The sequence below is a fragment of the Hyla sarda genome, chromosome 9 (genome assembly GCF_029499605.1).
Source record: "Hyla sarda isolate aHylSar1 chromosome 9, aHylSar1.hap1, whole genome shotgun sequence".
NCBI lineage: Eukaryota > Metazoa > Chordata > Amphibia > Anura > Hylidae > Hyla > Hyla sarda.
Window position 1 is genome coordinate 21,573,685 of NC_079197.1, and position 15,342 is coordinate 21,589,026.

Sequence of the window (15,342 nt, forward strand, 5' to 3'; positions counted from 1 at the left end):
GAACATACAAACTCTTTACAGATGTTGTCCTTGGTGGGATTTGAACCCAGGGCCTCAGCACTAAAAGACAACAGTGCTAACCACTGAGCCCTATCCCTTTTTTAATACATTATTACAATTTGTCATTTGCGAATATGACAACTAATATAGGAGCTGAAATAACACCCTTTATTGGTCGACATTAGAAACCAACAATGAAAAATAACAATATGATTAAATAATTAAAAAGCATTCATTTTTACTATTTAGTGATATATATTTTTTTTATGTAAGAGGAAATTAGTCTATCAACATTCACGCACAGGTAGGATTAGCGTTAGGTCCCGCGCCATTTTGAGAAACCTTGGCGTTGGTGTGCAGGCTCTGGTATGTCCTTCATATGAGAATATACTGGCGAATGTCTCAATTTTAACATCAGTGTTGAGGGATTAGCCTATGTCATTGTATACATCTACCACAGTAGTGCACCCATATTCCTGTATTGTATTATTCTAATTGTTACACATCCACACCGTCTATCTGGTGTAGGATTCTATTGTGGCACTTGTAGTCCGCTGCAGGCATCCTCCATTGTATGCATTTTTATGCTGGGGATCGCCCCTAGCAACGGACTAAAAGGGCAGGATCTGCTCCCCCAGTATAAATGCACAACCGTATTTGGGGTTGAGAACATCCAGCCATGTGAGACCACGTTTTTTGTTGTTTGTCTACCAACATTTAAAGAAGAAATTTCACGCTGAAAAACGTATCCCCTATCCAAGGGGATATGTTTTAGATTGTGTGGGGTCTGACTGCTGGGACCCCCGCAATCTCCTCTATGGGGCCCCGATCTAAAACTTTGAATAAGGGATACGTTTTTCAGCTTGCTATATCTGCTTTAAAGGGAATAGGTCACCTGGATTATAATTTTTTTTGGCTAAAACATGTTTTTTTCCTTAAACGTTTGTTTAATTTTTGATTGTATTTTTTAGTACAGTATATGTTTTATAGAGGGCAGCAATTAGTCCTGCGCTTTCTAAACAGTACTTAGAGATGCAGCAAGCCTCATGACCATAGGAAGCAAGAGACTGGAGGGGGCGCCACTGACTTTTATGGAAAAGTTTTCTAGGGATGCCCTGTGATCTGTACAAAGGGCATTGTGCAGGGAGGGGGAGGAGGGGAGCTGTGACCATCTCTGATTGTGAATGACCTGATTCCATCAATATACTGGTATCACATTTCAATATAATCATGTCTGTGATGAAAAGGAGAAAACTGCTGAAAAGTTTTCTCTGCAGGATGTGTCAGCTTATTATAAGGCTTTGTGGCTAGAGTGAAAACTGGAAGATTCAGGATCAGTTTAAAATATAGATAGAAAAATGAAAAATAAATGTCACTCAAAATTCTTAAAAAATATCTTCCTAAATTTACACAATAGATCATTTTATGATGCTACTTTCCCTTTAAGATGGAGACCATTTTTCTTTAGTTAGGAACATTTTTCTTCAAGTTAAGAAAACAAAATAAAGCCACTAATATATTCTTGCAAAGACACCCAGACTTAAGCCGATGATGGAGTTACATAGTAGCAGCCAGTTCAGCCAGGGCCTTGGATTAAGGACACAAGGACCTGGCGGTTGAACCTCCTGCTAAAGTCAGAGTATGCCCAAGATATTGCCAAGAATTCATTTTACCTCGCACTGCCCCCTGGCTGCCAGTGTGGTACATGACCGAGTTCTGCTAGTAGTGAACTTTTGTTTTGTAATATTGAATAGTTCAGAACTAGCGGAATTCCTGTCAAGGACCCACAGAGAGAGAGGGTAAGGAGGTGATTGTTCTTAAACCTGCATACAAAGCTTGTAAAATGTGACAACATTGTGTCTCCTGCTGTTGCAAAACTACAACTCCCAGCATGTCCGGACAGCCTTGGCTGTCCGGGCATGCTGGACGTTGTAGTTTTGCAACAGCTGAAGGCTGTTTGGAACACACTGTTGTAAGGAGTGGTTGGTAAAAAGACCATGATCTTTAGTGTGCCAGGGCCCAGTTCTCTATCATTTCCGTTTTCACATAGATTTTTGTCCCCAATCAGATTCATGAATTTCATCTTTCGTGTATAAAAAATTCTAGTAAATTTGCCTCCACTCTCAATGAAGTGACAGAAACGCATCTGCTAAATCTGAAGAATACTTGAATTACCTGAAAGTTTCATTTCCTCAAGTCCGAAGGCAGCAAACTAAGGAGTTAATCATTTCTCGTTGACCTGGAAGTAGAAGTATGTAAACTAGCTATAGTTAAACAACAGAGACAAGTAATTTGTTCTTTCAATGGACCTGAATATGCTTTATAAGAAAGGACCAATAACCACAACAGTGGTAATATATGAAGCAATATCAGAATTTATTAAAGGGGAATATTTGTGCTGCCTTCGGACTACAGGAAATGAAAATTTTAGGTAAGGTAAGGAGCACACATTAAGGGGAACTCAATTACTGGTTAGTGGCAACTTGTATAACATTTAAGCCAAAGGCTGATCCTTTAGAGGATGCAAGATCCAATATGTAGTACCAAGTAAATCTCGTTGGAGAAGATCATGATGCGGCTCTGCTCTTGGTCTAACGGAATGGGGTACCTTTGATCTCATGACATTGACACCGATCTGGTCAATGGGCTTTGAGTAGGGTGAATGCCAGTCCACTGAGACTTAATCTTATTTGATAGTATCTCTATTTTCACCTTGCTAGAGATGACGTGCTGCCTTTTTGCATTTAGTGTAGATGCCACTTTTGGCAAAAACCCTGTTATAGTCCTTAATAACACTGTATCAGACAAAAACCTAAAGTATGGTTCCTTGCAGAAAAGAGCTTGCAGTTCGCTAACGTGTCTAGTGGATGATAGGAGCAATGTTTTCAGGGATAACTACTTTAAATCTGCTTACGGCAATGGCTCAAACAGGTGTTGGCAAATCCCAAGATGGAGTAGGGTTATGATAGCTTGGATGAAACTTGTTTACAGCCTAAAGAATCGAGAGATGAGTGGTACCAACGTGAAGATTCCATTAAGTTGGGCATTAATCACAGCTATCTGCACTTTAAGAGTGTTTGGTTTTTGGCCCTTTTTTAAGTAGTCTCTTGTAGAAAAGGAGTAAAGTGAAGACTTTGACAGGATTTCTATTATTCGGCAAACACCAAGATGAATAAAGATGCCACAGTGTGGAATAAGTTTTTATTGTGCTCGGCCTCCTAGATGGCAAAAAGTTAGATACGACTTCGGCTGACAAATCCTGACTTCTCAGGTTGCGGTCAGGTTCGAAGCCATCAGGTTGAGTCTGTTCAGGTTGGGATGTTGAAATCTGGACTGAAGTAGAAGATCTTTGAACTGAGGAAACCAGGCCAGACAAGGCCAATATGGCAGGATAGCAATGGCCCGTACTTTCTTCTCCCTAATTTTCCTCACGATTTTTGGTATAAGAAGGAATGGTTGAAAGACATAAATGAACATTCTTGTCCATCTGATGGATAGACTGTCCACTGCCATCGGGAGATCCTCTGGAGAAAGGGAGCAAGACCTAAGGAGTTGAAGGAGTTGACTCCTGACCCCACTTCTTGATTTGGTAATTGACTGAGCCCCTGATGTGGACTCAGGGCCGGCTCTGCCTATAGGCAAAATAGGCAACTGCTTAAAGCACCCTCTTGATGGGGTGCCGCTCTGCCTGCTGCAATAAAGTTAGCCAGCATTTGAAGCACCTGCCCATCTGAAGCACCTACCCATCAAACAAAACTCCGCCATGCTACCCCCAGCACACCCGTACTTTTTTCAGCCTGCTGGAGGAGCGCAGTGCCACTTCTGAGGCAGAAAGGGGCAATCACTAAGGTCAAGTCCATTCAACATCCTGACATTGTGCGTGCATCTATACATCAGGAGGATGGGGTCAAAATTAGCTTTTGCCTAGGGTGGCAAAAATCCTTGCACCAGGTCTTTGTGGACTGCTGATATTGACTTGAGATTGGTCTCTGCCGATGCCTTCAGCTATTCACATTCTTCCTCTAAGAGACAACTCCTCGCCCTAATCCTCTCCTCTAGGCAGCTGCCTATTTTGCCTATAGGCAGAGCCCCTAAGAGACTCATGGCTATCTTGGATTCCCTCACCGTAACCATGTCGTAAGCACAAGAAGGATCCTTTGCTAAACATATCCAAAACTGGTCAGAAAACAGCAGAACGTAAACTGAAGAGACTTGCTTAAAACAAGACAGCCGATCCACCACTGCCGTCGGAATCCCCCAGCTGAGATGGAACACAGGGGGACCCAACAGAAAAGCCAAAGAAACCTCTGGTATACAGCTGCAAACAAATCTCTTGTTAGGACCTCAGGAACCCAAAAGACTTCAGATATAGCGGTAACACCTGTCTCTCTCTTCTTCCTTCCTTACGGCTGTTGTGGTTACTGGTACTTTCTTATACAACTTATTTAGGTGGATTGAATTAACTAATCACTTGTCTCTGTTGTTTAACTATTGCTAGTTTATTTCCGCAAGCGGAAATTCGGAAGTGTGAATGGGAGTGTGGAATCCCGTAGAAGTCTATGGGCTTGAATTTGAGGCAGAATTCCACAAGCGGGCGGGGGGGGGGGGGTTGGTTTCACAAGGAAAATGTTACAAAAATGTTCAAATTTTTTCACAAAAAATGTTTTATATGACATCGTTCTTAGACTTAGGCTGGCTCATTTCTGCCCCGTTTTGTGACCGGACCTAAAACCGTAGAGAAGGCCAGCTCCTCTTTGATCGTATTCTCCTACAAAGCCTGTCTTTGTTGCCCATAGCATCCAATTGGAGTTAAGCTTTCACTTCTGAAATTGCTGTGGTAAAATGATAGCTGAGTTCAGATAGGTTGCTATGGGAAACAAATACATTTTCGAATCCTACATTCAATCTAACAACTTATGACTGAAGAAATAATAAGGCATAATAAATAGATTTTTAAAAATCCCTTCTGAGGAGATAGATAATCAAAACTGTCTGGAAGAAAAACAGCGGGGGAAAGTTACCATAACCTGCGCAAACTTGACCAGGAAAACTTGACCAGTTGCCCATAGCAACCAATCAGATTGCTTCTTTCATTTAAAAAAAGTGAAAGAAGTGATCTGAGTGGTTGTTATAGGCAACTGGTCAACTTTGTCTCTGCTGAGGACTTGATAAATCTCCCCAAGTGTTTGTTGCCTATAGAAACCACAATTCTTAAAGTGTACCTGTCATCAACAAAAACTTTTTATATAATGTAGATAATACCATTCTATGTATATTTGTAATATACATTGATTAAAAAAAGGTGTATATTTTTGTCCCTGCAGCTATTGCCTGTGTGTCTCTATGAAGAGTCCAAATACAGGAAGTGAGGGTGGATAAGCAGGGCTCTGTGTAGTAAGGAAAAGCAGGACAGTGTGCACTGAGGCTCTATGACACGGTCCCAGCTCACACATCAGGATGATTGACAAGCCAGGATCCTGCACAGATCCCTTCTTGTCCTGCCCTCACTTCCTGTTTTTGGACTCCTCATACAGACATAGGCAATAGCTGCAGGGACAGCATTTTTTCACCAGTGGCGGCTGTCATTCATCAGACCCCGAGCGATGTTCGCTCCGGAGAATGATGATAGCGAGGTGCTGCATGAAAGATTGCGGGGGTCCCAGCAGTGGGACCCCCGCGATCAGGCATCTTATCCCCTATCCTTTGGATGTCTTAGGGGTGGAGTACCCCTTTAAAAGCATATAAAAACAGAGTTCTCATTTTCTGACAATTCTTAGATATAAACCATTTAAAAAAATGTAATAAAAAAATATTTTTTATCTATCTATCTATCTATCTATCTTTCTATCTATTTATCTATCTATCTGTCTGTATATATTTTTTTCCTCAAATCACATGAACTATTCTAAAAACTGCATTAAAAATATTTAGTTTTTTTTCTTTTCTTTTTGTATTACTTATAATAATAATAATTATCTTTCTATGGCCAAGTGCTGTAACTAATCTGTAGATTAGGCCATGTGTTTAAAAATAATATAAAAAAAGATACAATTTGAGTTTCTATCCATTATTCCTTAAAGGTAGATAAAAATATATACACTGTATTCTTCAGTTTATAAGAAAAAAGAAGAACAACTCGTGCATAAAATATTTAAAAAAATATATAAAACTATTTTCTTATACAAAATTTCTAACTTATCTAACTGGTCATTTTGTAGTTCCCATTTAAATATTTTTCTCCCACCAATCCCTAAATCTGTATTCTATTTTTTCTCTAATTTACTTGTGCGTGTGTTACCTCTCCAGTTATGGTCCTTGCTCCTGTAGCTCCATGGCACCTCCACTCCTGTTGATCTGAGATGCGACAAGGTTCGTCCATACTCGCTGCTCTTCATCCTTCATTCACATTTGCTGTATGATTTTCCTCTGCTTTTTCTTTCCTCTGATGACTTAGCCTAAATTTCAGAGCCCACATCTCCCCAGCATGGCAGATTAAAAATTTCCTTAATCTGCCTTCCCTGGCCTGAACCAAGAATCCCTAGAGGGATTAGTGACACTCATGGACATTTGATGTCAGTCTCCATCAGTCACTTACAGAAAGTGTGACACGTTTATAAGATTTGGGGTTCTTTGCACTAACTAGTTCCCAGTACAGAGCAGAAAGCAGAGATAATCTCAGGTGCATCTGTCAAAAGGAATCTGCTAAGTCTTTGAATTCATTTACTCCATTAAATGAGAGTTCTAAGTCAAGGTGAAATTCTTGCACCAGTTTTACTATTGCATAATATACTTTTACTATTTCATCAACAAATAGTAGACAGACATAAAGGGGTCTCTGGGTCAAGAGAAAGAAAACTAGATTATTCAAACACTGGAAGTGCCCTCCTTTCCTAAAATATCTTCTGTTCCAATTTGGTCCCAGAGATCTCAAGGTAGAAATTGGTGCAGACAATATTTTAGAAAAAAAAAGGACACTTACTCTGATTGGATCATCTCGCTCAGTTTGGGTTGTCCCTAAGAACCTTTTTTTGTGATATTTCTTTCCATTGCTTCCCAAATAGTTTGGAGATGTTTTAGCCACTAGGGGCACTGTGACTATGCATTGTTTATATTAATAAAGTCAATCACCAGTAGATCTCTAATAAGGTCATGTGCCCCTCCCTTTATCCATGTTATACTAAACAGATATAAATATAAACAATCCCATATCTATCAATAGATTATGAATTTCCAAAGGCAAATTTGCATCATGTTGTCCACCACAAATAGCATCCAAGGTATCACAGAACAGAATTTAGTGGGAGAATAAAATCGCTTTATATAGAAGTCTATTATGGGCACTGGGACTAATCCAGACATAAAATCTCCAGATGAGTGATGCACAGGCACCAAATGAGTGGTTAGTTGTATACATGGCACCAATGATCTGAAGATTTTACAACTACATCATCACCAGTGTCTTAAATAGGTAACACACACGAACACAACTCACACACACACAAGCTATATACAAGAGGCAATTTACTAAACTAAAGGCAATTTTTCAATTACATGATAATGGGAACATAGTTGAGCTGGAGACATAAAAAACAGAAGTAGATTGCCTGTTGGATAGTCTGACCATTGCTTTATCTTTAATCGAGTGGAAGCCAGGAGGATAGAAGAATGGACTTTTCATTGTGAGATTGTACCATTGAAGAACTGTCACGATGCCGGCTGGCAGGTAGTGGATCCTCTGTGCCAGAGAGGGATTGGCGTGGACCGTGCTAGTGGATCGGTTCTAAGTCACTACTGGTTTTCACCAGAGCCCGCCGCAAAGCGGGATGGTCTTGCTGCGGCGGTAGTGACCAGGTCGTATCCACTAGCAACGGCTCAACCTCTCTGGCTGCTGAAGATAGGCGCGGTACAAGGGAGTAGACAGAAGCAAGGTCGGACGTAGCAGAAGGTCGGGGCAGGCAGCAAGGATCGTAGTCAGGGGCAACGGCAGGAGGTCTGGAACACAGGCTAGGAACATACAAGGAAACGCTTTCACTGGCACGATGGCAACAAGATCCGGCAAGGAAGTGCAGGGGAAGTGAGGTGATATAGGGAAGTGCACAGGTGATAACACTAATTGGAACCACTGCGCCAATCAGCGGCGCAGTGGCCCTTTAAATCGCAAAGACCCGGCGCGCGCGCGCCCTAGGGAGCGGGGCCGCGCGCGCCGGGACAGGACTGACGGAGAGCGAGTCAGGTACGGGAGCCGGGGTGCGCATCGCGAGCGGGCGCTACCCGCATCGCGAATCGCATCCCGGCTGGAGGCGGTATCGCAGCGCCCCGGGTCAGTGGATCTGACCGGAGCGCTGCAGTGAGGAGAGTGTAGCGAGCGCTCCGGGGAGGAGCGGGGACCCGGAGCGCTTGGCGTAACAGTACCCCCCCCCTTGGGTCTCCCCCTCTTCTTAGAGCCTGAGAACCTGAGGAGCAGACTTTTGTCTAGGATGTTGTCCTCAGGTTCCCAGGATCTCTCTTCTGGACCACAACCCTCCCAATCCACTAAAAAAAAGGTTTTCCCTCTGACCTTTTTAGATGCCAGAATCTCTTTGACGGAGAAGATGTCCGAGGAGCCGGAAACAGGAGTGGGAGGAACAGATTTGGGAGAGAAACGGTTAATGATAAGTGGTTTAAGAAGAGAAACGTGAAAGGCATTAGGAATACGAAGAGAAGGAGGAAGAAGAAGTTTGTAAGAGACAGGATTAATCTGGCACAAAATTTTGAAAGGACCAAGATAGCGTGGTCCCAACTTATAGCTAGGGACACGGAAGCGGACATATTTAGCGGAGAGCCATACCTTGTCTCCAGGGGAAAAAATGGGAGGAGCTCTTCTTTTCTTATCCGCGAACTTCTTCATGCGTGATGAAGCCTGTAAGAGAGAATTTTGGGTCTCTCTCCATATGATGGAAAGATCACAAGAAATTTCATCCACAGCGGGCAGACCAGAGGGCAAGGGGGTAGGGAGGGGGGGAAGAGGGTGACGGCCGTACACCACGAAAAATGGGGATTTGGAGGAAGATTCAGAGACTCTGAAGTTATACGAGAATTCGGCCCATGGTAGAAGATCTGCCCAGTCATCCTGGCGGGAGGAAACAAAATGTCGTAAATAATCACCCAAGACCTGGTTAATTCTTTCTACTTGTCCATTGGATTGAGGATGATATGCAGAAGAAAAATTTAATTTAATCTTGAGTTGTTTACAGAGAGCCCTCCAGAATTTAGACACGAATTGGACGCCTCTATCCGAGACGATCTGCGTGGGCAACCCGTGAAGACGAAAAATGTGTACAAAAAATTGTTTAGCCAACTGAGGCGCTGAAGGAAGACCAGGAAGAGGGATGAAATGTGCCATTTTGGAGAATCGATCAACGACCACCCAAATAACAGTGTTGCCATGGGATGGGGGTAAGTCAGTAATAAAATCCATACCAATCAGAGACCAAGGCTGTTCGGGGACAGGCAGAGGATGAAGAAAACCAGCGGGCTTCTGGCGAGGAGTCTTATCCCGGGCACAGATAGTGCAGGCTCGCACAAAGTCCACAACATCCGTCTCCAGAGTCGGCCACCAATAGTAGCGAGAGATGAGTTGCACAGATTTCTTGATGCCCGCATGACCTGCGAGATGGGAAGAGTGGCCCCATTTGAGGATTCCGAGGCGTTGGCGTGGAGAAACAAAGGTCTTTCCTGGAGGAGTTTGCCTGATGGAGGCTGGAGAAGTGGAAATCAGGCAGTCAGGAGGAATGATGTGTTGCGGAGAGAGTTCAACTTCAGAAGCATCCGAGGAACGAGAGAGAGCATCGGCCCTAATGTTCTTATCGGCAGGCCGAAAGTGAATTTCAAAATTAAATCGGGCAAAGAACAGAGACCACCTGGCCTGGCGAGGATTCAGCCGTTGGGCAGACTGGAGGTAGGAGAGGTTCTTGTGATCGGTGTAAATAATAACTGGAAATCTTGATCCCTCCAGCAGATGCCTCCATTCCTCAAGTGCTAATTTAATGGCTAGAAGCTCTCGATCCCCGATGGAGTAGTTTCTCTCCGCCGGAGAGAAGGTCCTAGAAAAAAAACCACAAGTAACAGCATGCCCGGAAGAATTTTTTTGTAGAAGGACAGCTCCAGCTCCCACAGAGGAGGCATCAACCTCCAATAGGAAGGGTTTAGATGGGTCAGGTCTGGAGAGCACGGGAGCCGAAGAAAAGGCAGACTTGAGCCGTTTAAAGGCGTCTTCCGCTTGAGGAGGCCAAGACTTGGGATCGGCATTTTTTTTGGTTAAAGCCACGATAGGAGCCACAACGGTAGAAAAATGTGGAATAAATTGTCTGTAATAATTGGCGAACCCCAAAAAACGTTGGATAGCACGGAGTCCGGAGGGGCGTGGCCAATCTAAGACGGCAGAGAGTTTGTCTGGATCCATTTGTAGTCCCTGGCCAGAGACCAAGTATCCTAGGAAAGGAAGAGATTGGCATTCAAACAGACATTTCTCTATTTTGGCATAGAGTTGATTGTCACGAAGTCTCTGAAGAACCATACGGACATGCTGGCGGTGTTCTTCTAGATTGGCAGAAAAAATCAGGATATCGTCCAGATATACAACAACACAGGAGTATAAAAGATCACGAAAAATTTCATTAACAAAGTCTTGGAAGACGGCAGGGGCGTTGCACAGGCCAAAGGGCATGACCAGATACTCAAAGTGTCCATCTCTGGTGTTAAATGCCGTTTTCCATTCATCCCCCTCTCTGATGCGGATGAGATTATAAGCACCTCTTAAGTCCAGTTTGGTAAAGATGTGGGCACCTTGGAGGCGATCAAAGAGTTCAGAGATGAGAGGTAGGGGGTAGCGGTTCTTAAACGTGATTTTATTAAGACCGCGGTAGTCAATGCAAGGGCGTAGAGAGCCATCTTTTTTGGACACAAAGAAAAATCCGGCTCCGGCAGGAGAGGAGAATTTACGGATAAAGCCCTTTTTTAAATTTTCCTGGACGTATTCAGACATGGCAAGAGTCTCTGGGGCGGACAGAGGATAAATTCTGCCCCGGGGTGGAGTAGTGCCCGGGAGGAGGTCGATAGGACAATCATAAGGCCTGTGAGGAGGTAGAGTCTCAGCTTGTTTTTTGCAAAAAACATCCGCAAAGTCCATATAGGCCTTAGGGAGACCGGTTACGGGAGGAACCACAGAGTCACGGCAAGGGTTACTGGGAACCGGTTTTAGGCAGTCCTTGGAACAAGAGGGCCCCCAACTCTTGATCTCCCCAGTGGACCAATCCAGGGTTGGGGAGTGAAGTTGAAGCCAGGGAAGTCCAAGGAGAATTTCAGAAGTGCAATTGGGAAGGACCAAAAGTTCAATCCTCTCGTGATGAGGTCCGATGTGCATTAGAAGGGGCTCCGTGCGGAAACGTATGGTACAGTCCAATCTTTCATTGTTTACACAATTGATGTAGAGGGGTCTGGCGAGACTGGTCACCGGGATGTTGAACCTGTTGACGAGAGAGGCCAAAATAAAATTTCCTGCAGATCCGGAGTCCAAGAAGGCCACAGCAGAGAAGGAGAAGGCAGATGCAGACATCCGCACAGGCACAGTAAGACGTGGAGAAGCAGAGTAGACATCAAGGACTGTCTCACCTTTGTGCGGAGTCAGCGTACGTCTTTCCAGGCGGGGAGGACGGATAGGACAATCCTTCAGGAAGTGTTCGGTACTAGCACAGTACAGGCAGAGATTCTCCATGCGGCGTCGTGTCCTCTCTTGAGGTGTCAGGCGAGACCGGTCGACCTGCATAGCCTCCACGGCGGGAGGCACAGGAACAGATTGCAGGGGACCAGAGGAGAGAGGAGCCGGGGAGAAGAAACGCCTCGTGCGAACAGAGTCCATATCCTGGCGGAGCTCCTGACGCCTTTCGGAAAAACGCATGTCAATGCGAGTGGCTAGGTGAATGAGTTCATGTAGATTAGCAGGGATTTCTCGTGCGGCCAGAACATCTTTAATGTTGCTGGATAGGCCTTTTTTAAAGGTCGCGCAGAGGGCCTCATTATTCCAGGATAATTCTGAAGCAAGAGTACGGAATTGTACGGCATACTCGCCAACGGAAGAATTACCCTGGACCAGGTTCAACAGGGCAGTCTCAGCAGAAGAGGCTCGGGCAGGTTCCTCAAAGACACTTCGAATTTCCGAGAAGAAGGAGTGTACAGAGGCAGTGACGGGGTCATTGCGGTCCCAGAGCGGTGTGGCCCAAGACAGGGCTTTTCCAGACAGAAGGCTGACTACGAAAGCCACCTTAGACCTTTCAGTGGGAAACTGGTCCGACATCATCTCCAGGTGCAGGGAACATTGGGAAAGAAAGCCACGGCAAAACTTAGAGTCCCCATCAAATTTATCCGGCAAGGATAGTCGTAGACCAGAAGCGGCCACTCGCTGCGGAGGAGATGCAGGAGCTGGCGGAGGAGATGATTGCTGAAGCTGTGGTAGTAACTGCTGAAGCATAACGGTCAGTTGAGACAGCTGTTGGCCTTGTTGCGCTATCTGTTGCGACTGCTGGGCGACCACCGTGGTGAGGTCAGCGACAACTGGCAGAGGAACTTCAGCGGGATCCATGGCCGGATCTACTGTCACGATGCCGGCTGGCAGGTAGTGGATCCTCTGTGCCAGAGAGGGATTGGCGTGGACCGTGCTAGTGGATCGGTTCTAAGTCACTACTGGTTTTCACCAGAGCCCGCCGCAAAGCGGGATGGTCTTGCTGCGGCGGTAGTGACCAGGTCGTATCCACTAGCAACGGCTCAACCTCTCTGGCTGCTGAAGATAGGCGCGGTACAAGGGAGTAGACAGAAGCAAGGTCGGACGTAGCAGAAGGTCGGGGCAGGCAGCAAGGATCGTAGTCAGGGGCAACGGCAGGAGGTCTGGAACACAGGCTAGGAACATACAAGGAAACGCTTTCACTGGCACGATGGCAACAAGATCCGGCAAGGAAGTGCAGGGGAAGTGAGGTGATATAGGGAAGTGCACAGGTGATAACACTAATTGGAACCACTGCGCCAATCAGCGGCGCAGTGGCCCTTTAAATCGCAAAGACCCGGCGCGCGCGCGCCCTAGGGAGCGGGGCCGCGCGCGCCGGGACAGGACTGACGGAGAGCGAGTCAGGTACGGGAGCCGGGGTGCGCATCGCGAGCGGGCGCTACCCGCATCGCGAATCGCATCCCGGCTGGAGGCGGTATCGCAGCGCCCCGGGTCAGTGGATCTGACCGGAGCGCTGCAGTGAGGAGAGTGTAGCGAGCGCTCCGGGGAGGAGCGGGGACCCGGAGCGCTTGGCGTAACAAGAACAATGTGTCATCGTGCGCTTTCTTTAGACAGAGGAAGTGAAACTTGTGGGAATTCACTGTCGGATGTTGGCTCAGTATGGGGATAAGTAGCTGATCGCGGGGGTCTGACTGCTGGGACCCCCGCGATCTTTGAGACAGGACCCCAGCTCTCACAGTGAGGCACTCATTTCTATGGGAGTGCCAATGTTGTCCGAGTGCTGGACTCGGGTCTTCTCGGCACTCCCATAGAAAATAATGGAGAGCATGCCGTCTGCAGCACATGCTCCTTACTGAGCGCCAGGTACCATCCCGCGATCAGTTATGTATCCCCTATCCTGTGGACAGGGGATAAATTCTCCTTAAGTTCTCCTTAAAGGGAACCAATCAGCATATTTTATCATATATATATATATATATATATATATATATATATATATAGATATATATATAGATATATATATATATAAAAAAAAAAGTTTGGCAATGTGTTATATATATGCTAAAATCGTTATCCTCACCATCCCAGGTGAATGTTTGTGCCTCTAGGAATGGTGAAGATATTAGGTTATAGCCCCCCCCCTGTTATAGTTAGATTAAGTCTCCCCCAGCCGCATATATGACGCATTGCCAAGCATTATATATGCTAAAACATGCTGATTGGTTCCCTTTAAATAGAGGAAAAATAGGTGTACCCAGGAAATTAACTTTCACCTCTGATGATAAAGTAAATGATCAGATTCACCTCTGATGATTCAGTAAAGGACACAGTACTTACTTGGCTTTGGTATCAGTCAAAAAAACTTCTTTTTCTGCAGGAATACAGTAGCCAAATCAAAGCCAACAATTTTATTTGCCTTTACTTTTTTGATCCTCCCTCGTAGATAAAGTTTACGAACGCATTGTCTATCATACAACCAATGTGTAAAACGTGAACTCAAGGCAAAAAACTTAGCACTTCCTATATATTAGAGCCTAAGGTAATTCCACATCTTTCTAAATGTCTGTATAAAGATTTTAGTAAAACCTTTACTTGTTACAGTGTCCTTCTTTTGGTTAATAATCTTAACCCATTGTCTATTTAAAGTAGACTGGATCATTTACCCACCAGAGAACTAGAGGGTCATTCTTTAGGACTAGGCTAGAAATAATTATTGTTTTCAAAGGTCTAGCAGATGGCAACCCCCCATTTCTTCCTTCATATCTGCACAGATACTGTCCCCCCCCCCCAAAAAAAAAAAAAAAAAAAATGAATGACATCAAACAAGAACATGGCTGCTGTTAGTATTTCAGTATGAATCAGTTGCAATAATTTTGTATGTTCTCTATTGATTCATGTTCTACAATATTCCAATCCCATAAAAAAAATTTTTAAAATACATACAATGAATCATGCTGGCAAAGGGCAATGAATCTACTGCATATATACTGTATATATATATATATATATATATATATATATATATATATATATATACATATATAACAGCATCACAAGCACAAAACCAGTTTTTTTACTAATCTGCTTGTACCCAATCATTATCAAAACCTTCCCTGATATGAGTAGGTTACCTTTATTTGTGGTAATATCCAGAAAACCTTGAAAACTGAACAAATTTAATAATGTGTGTGGTTGTCTTCTAAAACTCTTAAAAAATTAGTTGAACTGTTCCTGGAAAAATAGTTGATTTCAAGTTAGACTGGATCATCCTATTTCCAGCATATGTAGGGCATCTAACTAGGCTTCACATTATATCTGCTCATCTTAAAGACATAATCTTCAGACAAGAAAGTGGCACCACTGTTCCAGGAAAAGTAAATCCGTAGTCTGGTCTTAATTCGAAGCTCCTCGCAATGGTGAAAGTTTTAGTGATTTTCTTTTTAAAGTATCAAAAATCCTCATTTGAATCATCTCTTGACATTTGGACGGTACTTGGCTGACCTGTTGTATCTTACATGTATATCTTGGTTATGGATAGTAGTATGTAGGATGGGACACATGTGGCCTTTAAAACTCACCCTGAAGGT